This window comes from Ursus americanus, chromosome 17, assembly GCF_024610735.1.
Source record: "Ursus americanus isolate L20-20 chromosome 17, mUrsAme1.1.p, whole genome shotgun sequence".
Lineage (NCBI taxonomy): Eukaryota > Metazoa > Chordata > Mammalia > Carnivora > Ursidae > Ursus > Ursus americanus.
Window position 1 is genome coordinate 48,489,307 of NC_142143.1, and position 18,273 is coordinate 48,507,579.

The 18,273-nt window shown below is 39.6% G+C and overlaps 1 long non-coding RNA gene and 1 pseudogene across 2 annotated transcripts in view; both read left to right on the plus strand.

The window, feature by feature from the left end:
* LOC123787297 (uncharacterized) overlaps positions 1 to 18,273 on the plus strand; it is a 56,959-nt gene that overhangs the window by 27,901 nt on the left and 10,785 nt on the right. Inside the window, exon 4 of one of the 2 annotated variants that reach the window (XR_006778140.2) lies at positions 3,250 to 3,489. The exons of the other annotated variant lie outside the window; for it this stretch is intronic. This is a non-coding gene — a long non-coding RNA (uncharacterized LOC123787297). Of the gene's footprint in view, positions 1 to 3,249; positions 3,490 to 18,273 lie in introns of those variants that run through there. 2 annotated transcript variants of the gene reach the window in all.
* Positions 4,140 to 10,063, plus strand: LOC123787101 (large ribosomal subunit protein eL18 pseudogene; annotated as a pseudogene).

Here is an 18,273-nt window from a genome sequence, read left to right on the forward strand (position 1 = left end):
ACTGTGTAAGGGGAAAACAATCCCTTCTGCGTAGTGCAATGTTGAGGTTGACAGGGGACCACACAGTAGACAAAGGGCTGGGCAGATTTCAGGGCTCGAAGCTTTGTATTTTTGAAGGTTTATGTGCAGATCTGGGAATCAAGAGATTGGGGGTTCACATCTGCTCTATCTCCAACTCCCTGTGTGACTACGGTACAAATCATTAACTTCCGCAAGCATTAGTTTCTCCATCTGTGTGGTGTTACCGGCTAGTTTAAACATTTAGAAACCTTCATTGGCATAGATGACTCTATTTATGCTGTTGCTTTCAGGAGATTGAGTGCTTTGTGGAATGGAGCCCTGTTTTTCCTTTTGGCTTCTGAACTGCACTTCCTTGGCAGGCAAGGTGATTCATAGCCTTGAATTCCTCTTCTCCATTTCCCAGCTTCTCCCAGATCATGTCCTCTTTCAACGAGGCTGCATGACTCTGATGGGAAGGACAAGGCCTTGATCACCTTAAGAAATGCCTTGGGTTGTCATTCTCTGCCTTTATTCCTCTTTCTTTGCCTACTCCAGCTAGATGAATCCTCCCACTTTCCACCATGCAGAGAGGCAGGCCTGGCTCAGAACCAGGTCGAGGACATAGCTTTTATTCATCTCCCACTAGATAGAGAGTACAGAAATTAAATCCTGTGTTCAGATCCAAAAGGCCATCCCTGCATCTCCTATGTATTCTCCCCTGCCAGCTAGATATACGGTGCCAGGAGGAGGCCTTGGTTCTGTACACAGTCATTGGGTGATTTCCTTCTTGACTTCCCTGCATTCTCACCTCCGAAGAATCAAGCTTCTCTCTGCGTTTGTCTCTGGCTTCCATCCTCTGGCCATACCTCGCTCAGAAGAAGGAGATACTGCTTGGCAGAGATAATGGTATGGCAGTCAAGGGGATTCAACCAGACTTGGGTTAAACGCAGCAACACTACTAACTCTGTGAGCTAGGGCAAGTTACTCAGTCTCTCTGGGACTCAATTTCTTCATCTGTAAAATGAAGCTGAGGAGAGGTGGTAAGAATGAAGGGATATGATGTGAGCCAAGAATGGAGTGTAGTGCGTGGCATGCGTGCAAATCTGGTAGTTGCTGTTCTCAATGACTCGTACCCTCTTCCCCAAGTCTAGGGAACTCACCTGATCATGTTATGCTCATCTTCTTTTTTAGTTCCAAGGGTTGTTACTGAGGGTTTACCATTTGGGGTTTAAAAAAGTTAACCTCCACCTTTTTGAGACCTTTAATTTGTACAATTAGATAAATGATTTTCACTGTCGGTATGATCTGCTCATCAGCTTGTCTCTGATGGCTAGGGTTGCTGGTGTTCAGAGATGTCTCACTTCACCTTTTAAATAACGATCCTGTAAAAAAGCAAGTGCTCTATCTAATGCTATGTCTACACAGACAAAACCAGACAGAAGTTCATGTAGTTTCCTGGAGCATAGGAACCTAGACATAGCTGATGTAGATGATTCCGTCTACATTATAACACGTTAATGCTTGTGGGACTACTTAATTTTCTTCAAATGGTTGGTATTAGCAATATTTTTTAAAAATAGTTTTATTCCGAAATGAACCTGATTTCATCTTTTCCATGCAATAAATGGCGTATTGGCTTCCCATACGGCCCAGATTGATGAAATATTTTCTTGGTGTCATGGATGGAATTTATTTCCTCTAAAAAAGGAAGTATCTCAATAGGGGCACTTAGTATACATTTGCCAACTTATCAAGTAGTAGAGCAGGTTTTCTTGAGTGGCGTGTAATGTTACTTTCTGGTTTGAAGTTCGAACTTATCCTATAGGGTAGAGCCGTGAAGTGGGATAAAATCTGTTGGTGTTAAGAAGTCTCAGTAGTAGAAGAAAGAGAAAAAGAAAGCAAGAAAGAAAAAAAGGAAAGAGAAAGAAAGAAAGGAAGAAAGAAAGAACAAAGGAAGCATTGTAAGAAATATTTATAAGTCAAATGTTACAGAGAAAAACTCCAAACCAAAACCCATTTCAAAAAATGTTGGAGGAAATGGTGTATCTTTTTATGTGCTTAAGAAAACAGTTAAAAAGAACTTCACAGCATTGGGTCTATTAAGTACATTTATTCTAGTGATTTCCCAGATATTTCCAAGTTCCATTTAAAACAGAAGTCTCCTATCAAGCAATCCTTTGAAATTATTTACCCTTTTATGGTTGTAAAATATGGAAACATAATACTTTTAATGGAAACTCTAATAAACGGCATATGCTACAAAGTGTCTACTGATGTGCTTTATAGGTTAGTATTCTTACGTCACACGAACTTGCAGTCTACACTTCTGATCCCAGTAAATGCCCCAGTGATGGGGAAGAGGATAGCTGGAAGGGCAAGGCCATGAAAGAATGGTATGGCTCACTCATGCTCACCAGGAAAGTATGGCCATCCAGAGTCCTGACAGCAAGCAAATTCCACCAGCAGGCAGAAACAGAATTATTTGGATTAAGGACTTTGTTTTGCCTGAGGGTTGGTGACTTGGTGGTCACTGTAACCTGAAAAAGGTTTTTTCTTATATTCAATATAAAGGAATGTTTTGTATAGACTTGGTTGTGAATCCCGGAATAAAATAGTATGTAATATTTTTAGCACGTATTTAATTGGCAACAGAAATATTAAAACCACTTGACTTATAATGTTAAAATGGTATTCTGGTTAAAATCAACTCCCAATCAAGAAATTTAATGTGTTTCACCAAATGCATATTTTCATACAAAGTAAATATATTTTAAAGTTATATATCCTTAATTTCAGGCTGAAATAGTACTAGCGGCTCACAGATGGATTCCTCTGCCCCTCCTCCCCCCACCCCCAGCCATACAGCCCAGCAAATTACTTTTCATTGAAGTGTTTTCAAAGTATTCTCACTGGTGTATGCTTCAAATTAACAATTCAGGCATTCTACATTAAATAGCAATTGATTTATTGACATTTGATGGATTCATACTTGCGTTTCTTGGTTTCAAAATCTTGTTAAAATGTTGTTAATAATCTGTGGATATACATTTTAAACAACTGTCATTAAATTTAGAATAACTGTCATTAAATAAGGAGAATTAAATTTAATAGAGTAGTTGCTATATATTTAAATACCAGTGGATGATTAGAAGCAGATTTATTGAGGGTTTAATCATGACTGGATAGATTCATGCCTTTCCAGCAAATATATTCATTTTATTTCTTTTGTTTTATTTTTCTTTTTTACAGTGAATGGTTTGTAGGCACGTAAATTGGTACCATATCAAAAGCTGAAGCATCAAATAATTAGTGTCCAAGATATAGAATTCATTATACTGCTCAAGATAACTCAAGACTGTATACTAATCCTTGGTGAATCTGGAAAAGTCTTTGCCGAAAGACTCAGAGAAGCCAGAGAAGAATGGCTGGTAGGAATAGAGAAGAAATTCACCTGGTTTTGTTCATATTTGCCACTTGGTAAAACAGTTGTCTAACCTCTTTTAAAATGCCTTTGATACTATGGGTAAAATATCAAAGACTGATACTTTTAATGACATTGTTCAAAAATGTCAGTTTGATACACTTAGACTATCATGTTTTAGTTTCCTTTTATTTTGAAAGAACAAGACATATCTTCTAATCTATCTGGAGAGGTTGGTTTCTTTTCGCCAGGCTTCAGCCCACCCTACCCCGAGCTTGAAGCATTTTGTTAGATGTCTTTGATCTTCTGTTTGACTTCTGCTTCATGGAAAAATGCTCATAAACCTTTAGAGAATGGCTTTCTGTACTTTCAGATTTATTCAAGAATTATAAACAGTGGACAGATCTATAGCAAAACGATTTTAAGAGCACTTAGGACTCACATGCTAATTTATTTGCTCACCACCAGAAAGGCTTGTTTGGTAAAAAGAAGTTTAAAAAGTTCAACTTTGCTTAGTGAAAAAAACTCCACTTTTAAGTGGCTAAAAGTATTGCATTTCGGGTTTTTTCTTTTTTTTAAATATTAAGATCTCTAAAGCAACAATCTTTTTAAAGATGTTATGCACAAGGATTGGCATGACATTTGAAATGGCTTCAAGAGTCCTGTTACTCTTGACATGCCAGCAAACACTTCACAGATGTGCTTTTCCACTGCAGCCATGTCGAGAGAATACAAGATCTGCAACTACAGACAAGTCCCCCTTACTGCGAGGGCCAGAGTAGCTAGAACACGTCAGCGTGAGAGCCTCCTGTTTGCCCTAATCCATCGTTACTCCAACCTAATTGTAGCTTTTCCACAAATGAGGGGATCCGCCGGTTGAGCTCTACACTCTTAGATGTTGGATAACAGTTGTGGTTTCGGATCAAACAAACAAACAATATTAGAAATCTTTGCCCTTTGGCATTTTGTAATTCTAAAAATATCTTTCAGTATAAAACGTGAAAAAGGATTAAAGATTGTTTATGCTTTTGCTTTTCAAAAATGGAGTCTTCTAGAGTTCTACGGGAGTTGCAAACTGATGTCTCCTATGCTGAATCAGTACTGATTTTATGTGGAAGATCACTTAATTTCATGTTAAAATTCAGATTTCAGCTTCTATTGAAAAATCAGTTCTGGCAACATTAGCATTTTCTTCAGCAACAACAACTGGAAATAGTAGTGGCTGCACATTTTTTTGGGAGACAGTTTAATTTTAAAGTATTTTCTACTCTTTAACCATGACATTGGGCTTCCCGACTCATTTACCTGTGGCCTTCAGTTGACATTCGGGTCTGTGACTCCTGTAGTAAGATTACTCTGAAATACTAACAGTATTACTGGTGTGTCCGTATGAGGGAGTCTGCAAAATTTAAGTTCTGTTCTCAATAGATACCCATTGTGCAGAACCGAACCCTTTTCTTTAGCAGGACATTATGTTTGATGCAGAAGTTGTTTGGGAAATCTACAAACCATTCTCTCAATAGATCTAATTCAGTGGCCTTGGTCCTTGGCAGCCCAGCTTCAATGGGGTAAGCAGTTCTATTCTGGGCTTGGTGTAAGAAGCATCTCTTGCTATGTGGGTGGCATGTAATATACAAATTCCCAATAGAATGCCAGTTCCAGGAGGACAGAGATTTTGTTTTTCCTTGTTGTCAAATTCTGTGTACCTAGAAGACTGTTTGGCCTATGGTAGGTGCTCAGTGAATATTTCTTGAATGAAAAAGTTGGATTATTTATGAAATGTGCAAGCTTCAATTTAAATAGGAAATAATTTTTAAAATGACAGTTATTTTTATTACGGTTCACTGAATGCCTTCTATGTGTTAAGTACTTCACAAACTCCATTTTATTTATTTCTCACAGGAATTCCATGGGATGGGTATTGTTTACCCATTATATGTAGGGACACTGAGATTCAGGGATTTTTAATCATGGGAAGTCACATACTTAGAAACAGCAATGATTTTTTACTCAAGTCTGCTTGACTCCAAAATATATGCTCTTTCTGCTACTCGGTGTTTCCTTTTAAACATAAAACCATATTTTGAAACATTAAGCAAAGTGATGATGAAAGGGTTCTGTCCAAAAAACACCAAAACATCTGACAAATTGCTGACATTGTCTATTTAGTCAACTGGCTTGGCTCTTTATTCCACAAAATCAGCCATTTGGTTGTTTTCTGGCCCTTGCAGTGGAACTGGGTGAACTGAGGATGCCAGAGTTGATCTGTGAACCTGGATCAGAAAGGTTACAAGACTGCCCACATTGAACTGGTTATTCAACCTCAGACTCTCTCCTTTCCCCTGGCAATTGGCCTTCCTGACGCCACGAATTTTCAGCTGGAGCGTCTAAAGGGTTGAATTTTCTCAGGGTGTCCCCTTTACCTCTGGTTTGTGCAACCATAGCTTAAAAGGTTGGTCGAACTCCCAAAGCTTTTGGCCTTCCTTGCTTCCGATCGATTGTGTCTGTTTTGTCTCAGATCTTCACCTTTGGATGTCTACCTCTGGCCTGGTAGTTTTGCTCCAACTCCTGATTTCTCCCCTAGCCTGGCAGTTTTGGGTTATGTATTTTTGATCTTGAACAGTAGCCAAATCCAGTTAATCCAACCATAGGAGTGTAGCACACAAGACTCAAGACACTTGACTTTAGTTGGATTGATCTGAACTGGTCAATATAGCTTGAGTCTGAGAAAGTTGTTTAACTTCTGTGTCTCATGAATACATTTTCCTCTCTTCTTCATGGAGTTGTGGGAACAGCTTTAACGGTGCTTATAAAGTTGTTAATTGAAAATGCTCATGAATTCAAGGTAGTGTATTAATAACATTTTAAACTAAATTTCTGTTAATTTATATCTAAAAATAATTATGTAGGCATAACACAAGAATAGTCTTTATATACAAAAATCAAATAATTGTAAATGGCTAACAGACACATGAAAAAATGTTCAAAATCATTAGCCATCAGGGAAATTCAAATCAAAACCACACTGAGATACCACCTTATGCCAGTTAGAATGGCAAAAATAGGGGTGCCTGGGTGGCACAGCGGTTAAGCGTCTGCCTTCGGCTCAGGGCGTGATCCCGGCATTCTGGGATCGGGCCCCACATCAGGCTCCTCTGCTATGAGCCTGCTTCTTCCTCTCCCACTCCCCCTGCTTGTGTTCCCTCTCTCATTGGCTGTCTCTATCTCTGTCAAATAAATAAATAAAATCTTAAAAAAAAAAAGAATGGCAAAAATAGACAAGGCAAGAAACAACAATTGTTGGAGAGGATGTGGAGAAAGGGGATCCCTCCTACATTGTTGGTGGGAATGCAAGTTGGTACAGCCACTCTGGAAAACAGTGTGGAGGTCCCTTAAAAAGTTAAAAATTGAGCTACCCTATGACCCAGCCATTGCACTACTGGGTGTTTACCCCAAAGATACAGACGTAGTGAAGAGAAGGGCCATATGCACCCCAATGTTCATAGCAGCATTGTCCACAATAGCTAAATTGTGGAAGGAGCCGAGATGCCTTTCAACAGATGACTGGATTAAGAAGTTGTGGTCCATATATACAATGGAATATTACTCAGCTATCAGAAAGAACGAATTCTCAACATTTGCTGCAACATGGACGGCACTGGAGGAGATAATGCTAAGTGAAATAAGTCAAGCAGAGAAAGACAATTATCATGTGATTTCTCTCATCTACGGAACATAAAAACTAGGAAGATCGGTAGGGGAAGAAAGGGATAAAGAAAGGGGGGTAATCAGAAGGGGGAATGAAGCATGAGAGACTATGGACTATGAGAAACAAACTGAGGGCCTCAGAGGGGAGGGGGGTGGGGGAATGGGATAGACCGGTGTTGGGTAGTAAGGAGGGCACATATTGCATGGTACACTGGGTGTTATACGCAACTAATGAATCATCAAACTTTACATCGGAAACCAGGGATGTACTGTATGGTGACTAAAATAATATATTAAAAAAACATTAAAAAAATTTTTAGGGGCGCCTGGGTGGCACAGCGGTTAAGCATCTGCCTTCGGCTCAGGGCGTGATCCCGGCGTTCTGGGATCGAGCCCCACATCAGGCTCCTCCGCTATGAGCCTGCTTCTTCCTCTCCCACTCCCCCTGCTTGTGTTCCCTCTCTCGCTGGCTGTCTCTATCTCTGTCGAATAAATAAATAAAATCTTTAAAAAAAAAAAAATTTTTAAAAAATCAAATAATTGTGAAACCCAAAATGGAGAATCAAAATTGAAGCAAATGTAGAAAATGATGGCCATTAAGGTGAAATAATTGAAAAACTTCTGGAAGTAGGATCCATATTTTTTTAGATAACAGTTTTATCTGTATTTCTCTCCATACTTTTTTCATTAAAAAAGTGATGTAGTTTAGATACACTAAAATTAACTCTTTTTTGTATAAATTTTTATTAGATGTCAAATGATAGTCACATAACTACCACCAAATTAAAAATATAGAACAGTTCCATCTCGCCAAAATATTTTCTGTGCCTTTTTATAGTCAAATTCTACCCTTGACCCCAGTCTCTGACAATTAGTGACAACTAGTACAGAATATTTGGATTCCCTAACCATTTGTGATATTATCTGGCCCTCTTTATGCTTCCCTGTGGGAATTGGAGTTAGAGTTACCAGCACAAGAAAATACTGATATTCTGGTGATTACTATTGCTATAAGTAATAACATCCTTTTCTATGACTCAGAAATCTTGTGCCTTCTGCCAGCATCTGTGAAACCAGGGCAGGTATCTTGTTTATTTGCAAGTAGGGTAAAATTTCAGACCGTTTATATGATTCTTGACTAGTTTATTTATTCCTTTCCAATCTATATACATCTTATTTCTTTTTCTTGCCTTATTGCATTGGCTAGGAATTCTAGTATGATGTTGAAAAGGAGCTGTTTGAGGGACATCTTTAACTTGTTTCCAGTCTTGGGTGTGAGGAGGGACATCTAGTTTCTCACCATTAAGTAGACATAAGGTGTTAATTTTTGATAGATGCCCTGTGTTGGTTTTAGATGTTCCCTTTTATTCCTAGTTTGCTCAGTTTTTGCTAGAGATTTTTTTCATCTTTGTTCAAGATGGATATTGGTTTGTACTTTTCTTATACCATTTTTGTTTGATTTCAGCATCAGAGTAATGCTCAGATCATTAGGGATTGCCAACTTCTGGATGAGAAGAATCATTGAGAAGGCCCCACCTTTAAGGCGCAGGGATGGAGCACCCATCTAAGACTGGGATTGAAGCAGAACAACAAAACACACCTCCATGCCACTCCCAACACCAGGCTAGCAAACTCTAGAAACAAGTAACAGTGGTCTTCAAAAGTATGGAGAGAGTCCTTCTGGAGGCAAAGGCATAAAAGGAAGACCTAAATCTTAGAGTGAAGCAGACATTGAGAAAGACCTTCTGGCAAATCACCCCCTACCCTAAACACAAGGCAATGCTGGAAGCTAAAGCTTGTAGTATAGTGATTGTAACCAAAGCAAGAAAATAACCAAAATCCAGCCCTTCTGTCTGGGCTGACAATTCCACACACTAAAGGCCTAGCAATCCCTAATGATCTGAGCCTACATGTATTCCTGCCCTTCCCCAGGGGTTTTTCTGTTCCTTTTCTCACCTGCAATGTGTCTTCACCTGTACCTTGAGGGTAACAGAATGTAATGCCCTTCCTCCAGTGGGATAAGGCTCTTATTCTGTAGGAGACATAGGAGAGAAGGATATGGGCAGATCTTGCCTTCACCCCACTGGCTGCTCTTTCCTTCTCCAAGGCTGTACCACAAGGATGCTTCTCCAGACTCATTCTGTCTCTAGTTTTCCCATGCACACTCAGTGAGGTCTGTGAGAAGGGCCTGCAAATGGGTGTGAATTCTCTAAGTCTGTGGCTCTCAGCAGTTCTATGCTTTCACTTTAAACTCTATACCCTATACTCTCCCACTGGACCTTTATGATTTATCAACAATTTCAGTCAGTTTTTGTTTGTTTGTTTGTTTTCTGGACCTGGCTGAATAGGAGTTTCCACCATGTCACCTACATTTGCCACAACAAGGACCAAAAGGTTTGGCGCAAGAAGCCCAAGATCCGGGGCTTCTACCTCCTATCTTCTTCCTGAGACAGTTAGTCAAGCTGTATAGGTTTCTGGCCAAATGAACTAACTCCACCTTTAACCAAGTTGTGTTGAAGAGGTTGTTTGTGAGTCACACTGACCAGCTGCTTCTGTCCCTCTCCTGGATGAACCAGAAGAGGAAGCTGCCTGGCCAGAAAGACAGAATAGTGGTGGTTGTGGGGACTATAACCAGTGATGTGTGTGGTAGGAGGTGCCCAAACTGGTGTGTGCGCTGCGTGTGAGCAGCCATGCCTGTAGCCACATCCTCAAAGCTCGGAGCAAGATGCTCATCTTTGACCAGTTGGCCCGGACTCTCCCAAGGGCTGTGGCACCATCTTGTTCGCTGGCCCATGGAAGGACCGAAAGGTATACAGGTATGTTGGCAAAGCCCCAGGAACCCCGCACAGCCACACCAAACCCTATGTGCAATCCAAGGGCTGGAAGTTGGAGCAGGCCAGATGCCGCAAGGCCAGCCTCGGCTACAAAAACTAACCCCAGATCCTGCTTTGTTATTAAAAAGATTTTCGTGCTGAAAAAAAACAATTTTAGCCAAAATTTTTTTTACCAGCTTGTATAGCATCTAGTGTTTTGCTGCAGCTGAGCAAGTGCTCTCCTTGGAGGCATCTTTGTTTGCATTTCTTAAGTTAATTGTTTGCCCTGTGACCACAGCTCTGTAATAGATTCAAGAAAAGTAGCAATTTTGTAAATTATCTAGCTTTTTTTTTTTTTTTTGGTCGTAAGTATGGAGTGATGTTCTTTCCTATTTCCTACTTCCTATATGAAGCCAGAAACCCTATTTCTTGACTTACAAGAAAATTTATTTCTAGGTGTTCAAACCATCTACAAGCAAATCTTATTTCATAAGCCAAATGTCAGGTAGTTTTGGACCTCAAGTAAAAGAAAATCCAATCCAAAATATGTAAACCAGAAGTTCTTATTGTCTTATTTGAAGGGAAATGTGGAGGTACAGGTTTAAATCAAGTCAACAATTTTGTTAGGGTTCTGGATTCTTTCTCTTTCCCACTCTGCTATTCTCAGGACATTGTTGTATCCTTTAGGGTAACTTACTCCAGGGTCCCAGGATGGCTACTAAAGTTCTGGACATCACATCACAGAGGTGAAAGCAAACAAGCCACACTTTAAAAATATAAATAAAATTAATGACCTTTTTGTGTCATTATTTTTTAAGAGAAAGAAAAAGATCTCAAAAGGCTTCCCATCAGACTTGCCACATGTCTTATTCAACAGGACTGGGTCACATGCCCATTGCTCAATTGTTTACTAGAATAGGAATGGAACTCCCCTATTTGATTTAACATCAAGATTCTTCTCTGGCCTGGAAGGGGGACAAATTCCTCTGAAGCACATGGCCACCTGACAGCTGAGAAAAATCAAGATTCTATTATTAGCAAAGAAGAATATGGGGAATGGCTCTTAAGTGCGTGACTAGTGGTGCCTGGTAGAGTTCATAAGGCCTAAGAGGGCAAGCTCTACAGTCAGCCGTATCTAGGTTCAAATCCTGGCCCTTTGTACTTTGGAAAATACAAAGGGGATACTATTTTATAAATTCTAAATACTTGTTATTTATCTCTTTCCCTCATTAAAGCATGTTCTTTACCATTCATTTTGATATCATAGCTCAGGAAGGGGCCCTGGAGAACGCCACAGCCTGGACGTAGATGAGGTGATTTTGGATACGGTAAATGTTCAGAATATGGTAGCTAATGTTACCCCACAAATAAATTGTTGTAATATATTTAGCTAATGGCCTTTTTCTAAGTAAAGGCCTTTTATTACAGCTGCACTTTCTATTCTGAGAGAAGATAAGGAAGTGTTTTCTAACTCCAATGCAGTGTGACAGGCCTTTCGCCGACCTCCTTCTCCGTGCTAGCAAGGGGGCCCGGTCCTATGGCAGGAATGGTAATTTATAGCTTTCCCATTAAGGCAGAGGGTCCTATATTCCTCTCTGGTTCAGGTGAACCATAGCTGTAGGGTATGGAGGGCCAAAGAGGTACAATGAGAGTAAGAGAAAGCTTCAGGGGATGTTTATCTTCTTGTTCACAGCTATGGGATTCTGCAATGAATAAGAAAAGTAAGAGCACTGGGCAAATAATGGAATGGTTTAGATAAATTTAGAAAGACTCTTACTTATATTTTACCAGAACATAAAGATAAGACTCTGCTCAGGTTAAAGTGTAGTGCACTGAGAAAAGAACCAAAACCAAATGAGGCTTTTTTGATTTATCACTCACCAGAGAAGTTGGTTTGCTTTAGTTTTTCTAAAATTTACGCCTAGTCTTCTTAATCTCTCAACATATCTATTTCCCCCAAGGCCCTTGATCATTTTAGTTTCTTTGAATCTTAGAATCGACTTTCTGAATTGGAAGTGTTAGAGCCATTCTGTAAAAAGAGGATGGACCACCCCACCCATAATTTGGTTTCAATGGAAGAGACATACCAAGAGCATATGAAAATACAGAATTAGGTTCCCGTGAACCTCTGGTCACAACGTTTTTATCAACCTGTCAACACATAACCTTGTTTTATGTGTGTGTCCTTTTAAAGACATCTTATTTAATATATGCTGTTGATTCACTAACAATGAACTCACAGACAGTGCTATAACTCACGCTCGAACACGTGTGTTGTCAGACTTCTTAAGTTTTGCCAGAAAACTTCACATAGACTGCTATGTTGCTTTTGTCTCATTTTCATTTTCCTAATTAACAGGGAAGGGGAAAATCCTTCCGTGTGGCTATTTGCCATTGGGTTTCTTTTCGCTGTGAATTGCCTGTTCAGTTCATTTACCTGCTTTTTTTTTTTTTGATGGCCCTTTTCCTATTAATTTATAGATTCTTAAGATTACATTCTGTATACTAATATTTATATTAGTATAAATTCTTAAGATGTACATTCCATATACTAAATAATATACTGATATTTTCTTGAGTAATATCTTCTACATGGTCTTCCAACTGTGTGTCTTTACATTTTGTTTACATGGCCTTTGTCATACAGAAAATTTTAATTATTTTCATGAGGCAAATTTTGTGTCTTATTTAAGAGATTCTTCTGTCACTATGAGGACAATCAGTTTTATTTTTATTTTTTGTGCCTTGTGGAATTTTAACATCAAGGTTTTGCTAGCTTCACAAAAGGAATTGGGGAACTACTCCCTTTTTTTAATCTCTAGAACTCTTATATAAGAGTTGAGTGTTCTTTGAAGGTTGGGTGATATCTGATTCCATACCTTTTATACATGTTAAATCAAACATGTACCTAATAAATCTAATATTTATAGCTATTAAATTAATAGTTGTGATTATATTAATAAGTCATAAAAATAATGTTTAATATGATCACTAAATTATACATTGATAATATAACTTAATATATAAGTTATTAAGTTAAAATATTTCATATGTTTAGTGAATATCACTTAATATTTAATATTTTCTTCTATCTTACAGTTGAGGCAGCAGCTGTATCCCAATAATTGCCTTAGTTTTCCATTTTTAGAACCTTTTGAGCTTATCTTCTTTCTCTGGGAATTAAAAAACTCCAGGTGATCTCAATGTGTTGAGAAACACAGGCCTAGCCTTCTGACTGATTCTCGGAGGAACTTTCTCCTCAGCTTTTCCTGTTTCTCCATGGCTCAGTGAAGTGAACTGCAAATTGCCTTCTTGTGGGGTTAGGGCCTTATTTCAAACATTGAGAGTAATGGGCGCTATGTGAAAACAAGCTTTTATACCTTTCCATTGGAATCCAACTCATTCTCAGTGGTCTCTGAATAAACGTTATCCATATCTAAAATCCAAGGGAAGTTAGTTCTGGCTTTAATAAAGCTCTCTCGAGCAATATCATGAGCCATTCATCCCTGCTAAAACAAGAAAGTAGAGGAGACGTCACAGGGTCAGTCTTGTACCATTTGAGGGCTCTTTGCAGATGTTTGTAGGCCACCATAGGCTTCCAAAAGAAGAGGCTGCATGGACAAGACCAGTTCTCCCCTTCCTTTGTGAGATCTGGAACTCACCATGCCATCTCTGACCTTCTTAGGTGCCTTTTCCTCCAGCTGGGGACCTGAAAACTCCTTTTACCTTCTAGATGTGAAGCAGCATGGACAGTGCAAATTCCTAACCAATCCCAACACTGGATCTTCTTTCCATCAACTGGGGAATAATGGGCTTAATCGGGCCATTGAAAAGGAAGGTCACTTGATCCTTCGTTTGCATTTCTGAGCTTTATTTTCCCTTTACTTTCACCTTTATTGCCTGAAATCAGTATTGCCTAGAAATTCTTTCTACCACAATTATATTGCTTTCCCAGAAACTCTGGAGACTTCCCAGCCCACACCCAGGCCCCTGCATGCCACCATTCTTACTCACAACTCTTGCGGGTTTTTTCCAAGACGGAGAAGATTCAAAACACACTCTTTGAGGCAAAATGGCCCCAGGAGGAGATTCATACTCACATAACAGAGCCTGACAAGGAGTATAACTTATTTTGACCCCTCTCCCATATCAGGATACATATTTGAGAAGAATTGCCAAGTATTAAATTTAAAAAGCACACAACTTCATTCTTATGGTTTTTGTACCCCATTTCAGACAGGCTTGGACAAATTCTACTAATTCTATTGTAAGTCATGGCTCCGAAAGCATTTCCAGCAACTTGAGGGAGAAAGGAGACAGGCAAGGACGGGGAGAGGGAGGCTGGGTAAGATAAGCCTGATGGGCTCTAGTGGGTCCGCCCAATCTGCTTGGGAAGCTGCTGCCACTCACCCTTCAAACTTTGAAAATCTGCTCCTATGGAGATAGACATTGGCAGGGGTAAAGAGGCACACAAGTGAAGAAGAATGAAGGTTTATCCCCCGTCTGCAAAGCTTTGTTCTGCAATCCTATGTGGAACAGCTGTTATGTACAGAGATGAGCAGTGTCTCTCTGCTGGCTGAACCAAAGGACAGGACTCTGGCTTTGGTGGTGGTCCAGGTCCCGGGATTGATCAAAACAGACCCAAGATTGTAAGCTTTTGGCATTCAAGCAAAGTCTGGGGCTGGAAACATGGGTGGATCTAAAACATTAAGCCCAAAGCAGATCACAAAGAATAAAATCAAGTGCTGGAAGAAGAGTGAGTAACTGGGCCCAGAACAGGTACAGGAGGTGAGGCCTGGAAAAACCCTTCCGAGAATGCCTTTTAAGGAGGCATCACAATGACCATATGGTGCAGAGACAGCTGTACAAGGCCCAGCCTGATCAGGGAATTGAATCACAAAGTTTCATCCACAAAGAATGGACATATTGGAAGAGGAGACAGCCATCTACACAGATCAGTGGACACTGTGTCATAGCTGTAATCATGTCTGTAATCTCTGTAATGCTTAAGTAAAAAATAGAGGAGCCTTAGGGGGTCTGTTGTGGGGTCAGTGCCATGGAAAATTTGTAGAAGAGGCCATGATTAAGCAGGGTTTGGAGTGATGCTGGCAGATAAGAATGTGGGAAAAGCCAAGAGAACAGCACGTGCAAAGATACGGAGACATGACACAACATGGTGTGGACGGAGCCATAGCAGTGAGATCATTCTGGAGGGGAGGAGGCAGGGGTAAGGGACAGAGTCAAGATTGGAAAAGAGGATCTATGGGCTGGCATAATGATGGAGGGCCTCAAATTTCATGCTAAGGAGTTGGGTTTGTTTGGTTTTCATTAGGGGGTGTGGAGCCACTGATGTATTACAACCAGGGCTAGGTCCCATGTTAGGCAATTCCAGAACTCCCAAAGATCACGGGGATTAATTGAGTAGATTTCTTAAAACAAATGATACTTGTTACCTGTCTTTTATTCTGATCCACTTGCCCCTCCTCATCCCCTCCCAAAGACTTCGGCACTTAGTTTTACTCTCCTTTCTGATTTTAGCTAGAAAATCATAAAACTCGGAAAGTTGCATGATTCTCTGAGGTTAGATCTGATCAACAGATAGTAACCCATTTTTTTTAATTGCTGTTTTCTTTGTCAGTTGGACTTGAGTTTATCAATTAGTCAGTTTATTTGTAGTGGAAAACTGCAGTTGTAGCATTCCAGGGACAAGCCTTAGTGGGAAACTGAACTGAATGAATCACCATTAGGCATATGAGGTTGTGGTTGAGAAACAAATATTTGTGATACACGCAATTGGCTCAGGTTATGACTTGTTGGCCCCTGGGTATCTGGTATTGACTCCCCTGAAACATGGAATGAGTAGACGAAGGCTCGGTCAGAAGTTGGGCATTTATATTAACACATCTGTCTTAGCTTTCTAATTTGTGAATAAAAACATTGAAATGTACCCACAAGGAAACACATCCAGGCCAAGACATAAAGATCTTTGAGGTCTTTTCAAAAATGAAAATGGTGAATATTCTCTCCTCACTTCACCTATCCCAGAAAAAGCTAGATACAGACATAGCTCTGAGTATTATGGTTGCAGAAGAGTTGGGTTATGTTTGTTTGGTTTTAGTTCCCTGAAAGAGGAAAAGAACAGGATAATTATGGTACAATGAATAGTGCTGATGGCAACACATAACCTAGGTGTAGAGATCCTGGTGAAGGGGCTAGGTCTACATCTTCGCCCTGAGATCCTTGTTATCCGGGTTCCTGTGCTTAGTGTGCTGCAAGCAGGTGGTTGCAGACAATGCCAGCAAGAATGGGTCCTTGGTGCTGGGAGCCTTCTCGGAAACAAAGGCAGGGTTTCTGAAAAATGCAAATGATGCTCAAAGGCAAGGTCCCTTGCAAGGTCTTTTTCCCTGACTAGAGGCTCTGGCTTGATTCTGGCATGAAACTTCAGCTGTGTTCTGGAAGCTGAGAATACCCACCTGCTTTAGGAATGCTTACTCGCCAGAATTAACACCGTGAGGTTATAAGCTCATTTTTATTATTATTACTTTTAATTTGAGTATAGTTGACACCCAATGTTATATTAGTTTCAGGTGTACAATGTAGTGGTTCCGTAAACCTATACATGATGTTGTGCTCACCGTAAGCGTAGCTCCCATCTGTCCCCATAAATTGCCATTCAACCTCATTGACTGTATTCCCTATGCTGTGCCTTTTGTTCCCGTGACTTACTCATTCCATCACTGGAAACCTGTGTCTCTCACTCCCCTTCACCCATTTTGCCCATTTCCCTGCCCTTTCCCCCTCTGGCAACAATCAGTTTGTTCTCTGTAGTTTATAGGTCTGTTTCTGCTTTTTGTTTGGTAAATTCATTTTTATATGAAAGAAGTGATTAAAGAACTTGCCCAAAGAAGCAGAACTGGTAACCGGATAGGAGGGTATTTAAGTCTTCTCTGACTGACTCTACAACATCTCTTTTTAACAGAAATATAATGCAGGCCGCATATGTTATTTTATTATTTTACTTTATTTTATTTTATTTTATTTTATTTTACTTTATTTTATTTATTGAGGTAAAACTGGCATACAACATTTTATCAGTTCCAGGTGTACGACATTATCATTTGATGTTTGAATGTACTACAAAGTGATCATCGTAATCAGTCTAGCTGCCATCCTCACCGTACAATTGACCCTCTTCCCCATTTTGGCCCACCCCCCAACCTCTTCCCCTCTGATAACCACTAATCTGTTCTCATTATCTGTGAGTTTTGTTTTGTTTGTTCCTTTGTTTTGTTTTTTAGATTCTACATGTAAGTGAAATCATATGGCATTTGTCTTTCTCTGGCTGATTTCATTTAACATAATGCCCTTAAGGTCCGTCCATGGTGTCACAAACCACAAGATTTCTTTTTTTTTTTAAAAGATTTTATTTATTTATTCGACAGAGATAGAGACAGCCAGCGAGAGAGGGAACACAAGCAGGGGGAGTGGGAGAGGAAGAAGCAGGCTCATAGCGGAGGAGCCTGATGTGGGGCTCGATCCCATAACGCTGGGATCACGCCCTGAGCCGAAGGCAGACGCTTAACCGCTGTGCCACCCAGGCGCCCCACAAATGACAAGATTTCTGATTTCCTTCTTTTTTCTGGCTAAGTAGATTGCATTAATTGTATATGTATATACACATCTACAGATATATAGATAGATAGATATAGATAGATATAGATAGATATAACACATCTATATGCATTCATCATTGATAGGTTGTTTCCGTATTTTGGCTATCATAAATAAAGCTGGGACAAACATAAAGGTGCATTTATCTTTTCTAATTAGTGTTTTTGTATTCTTCAGGTAAAATGCCCAGCAGTAGAATTGCTGGATCATATGGTAGTTCTATTTTTAATTCTTCAAGGACTCTCTGTACTGTTTTCCCATAGAGGCTGCATTAGCTTACAGCCTCACCAACAGTGTATGAAGGTTCTTTTTCTCTGCAGCCTTTCTAACTCTTATTGTTTCTTATCTCTTTGATTACAGCCATTCTGAGAGGTGTAAGGTGATATCTCATTATGGTTTTGATTTTCATTTCCCTGACGATGAGTGATGTTGAGCATCTTTTCATGTGCTTGTTGGCCATTTGTATGTTTTCTTTGAAAAAATGTCTATTCAGATCTTCTGCCCATTTTTAATCAAATTATTTGATTTCTTGTTCTTTGTATACTTTGGGTATTAGCCTTTTAGCAGAGACATGATTTGCAAATATCTTCTCCAAGTTAGAAGAGTGTATTTTTATTTTGTTGGTCGTTTCCTTCAGTGTGAGGAAGATTTGAGCTTGAT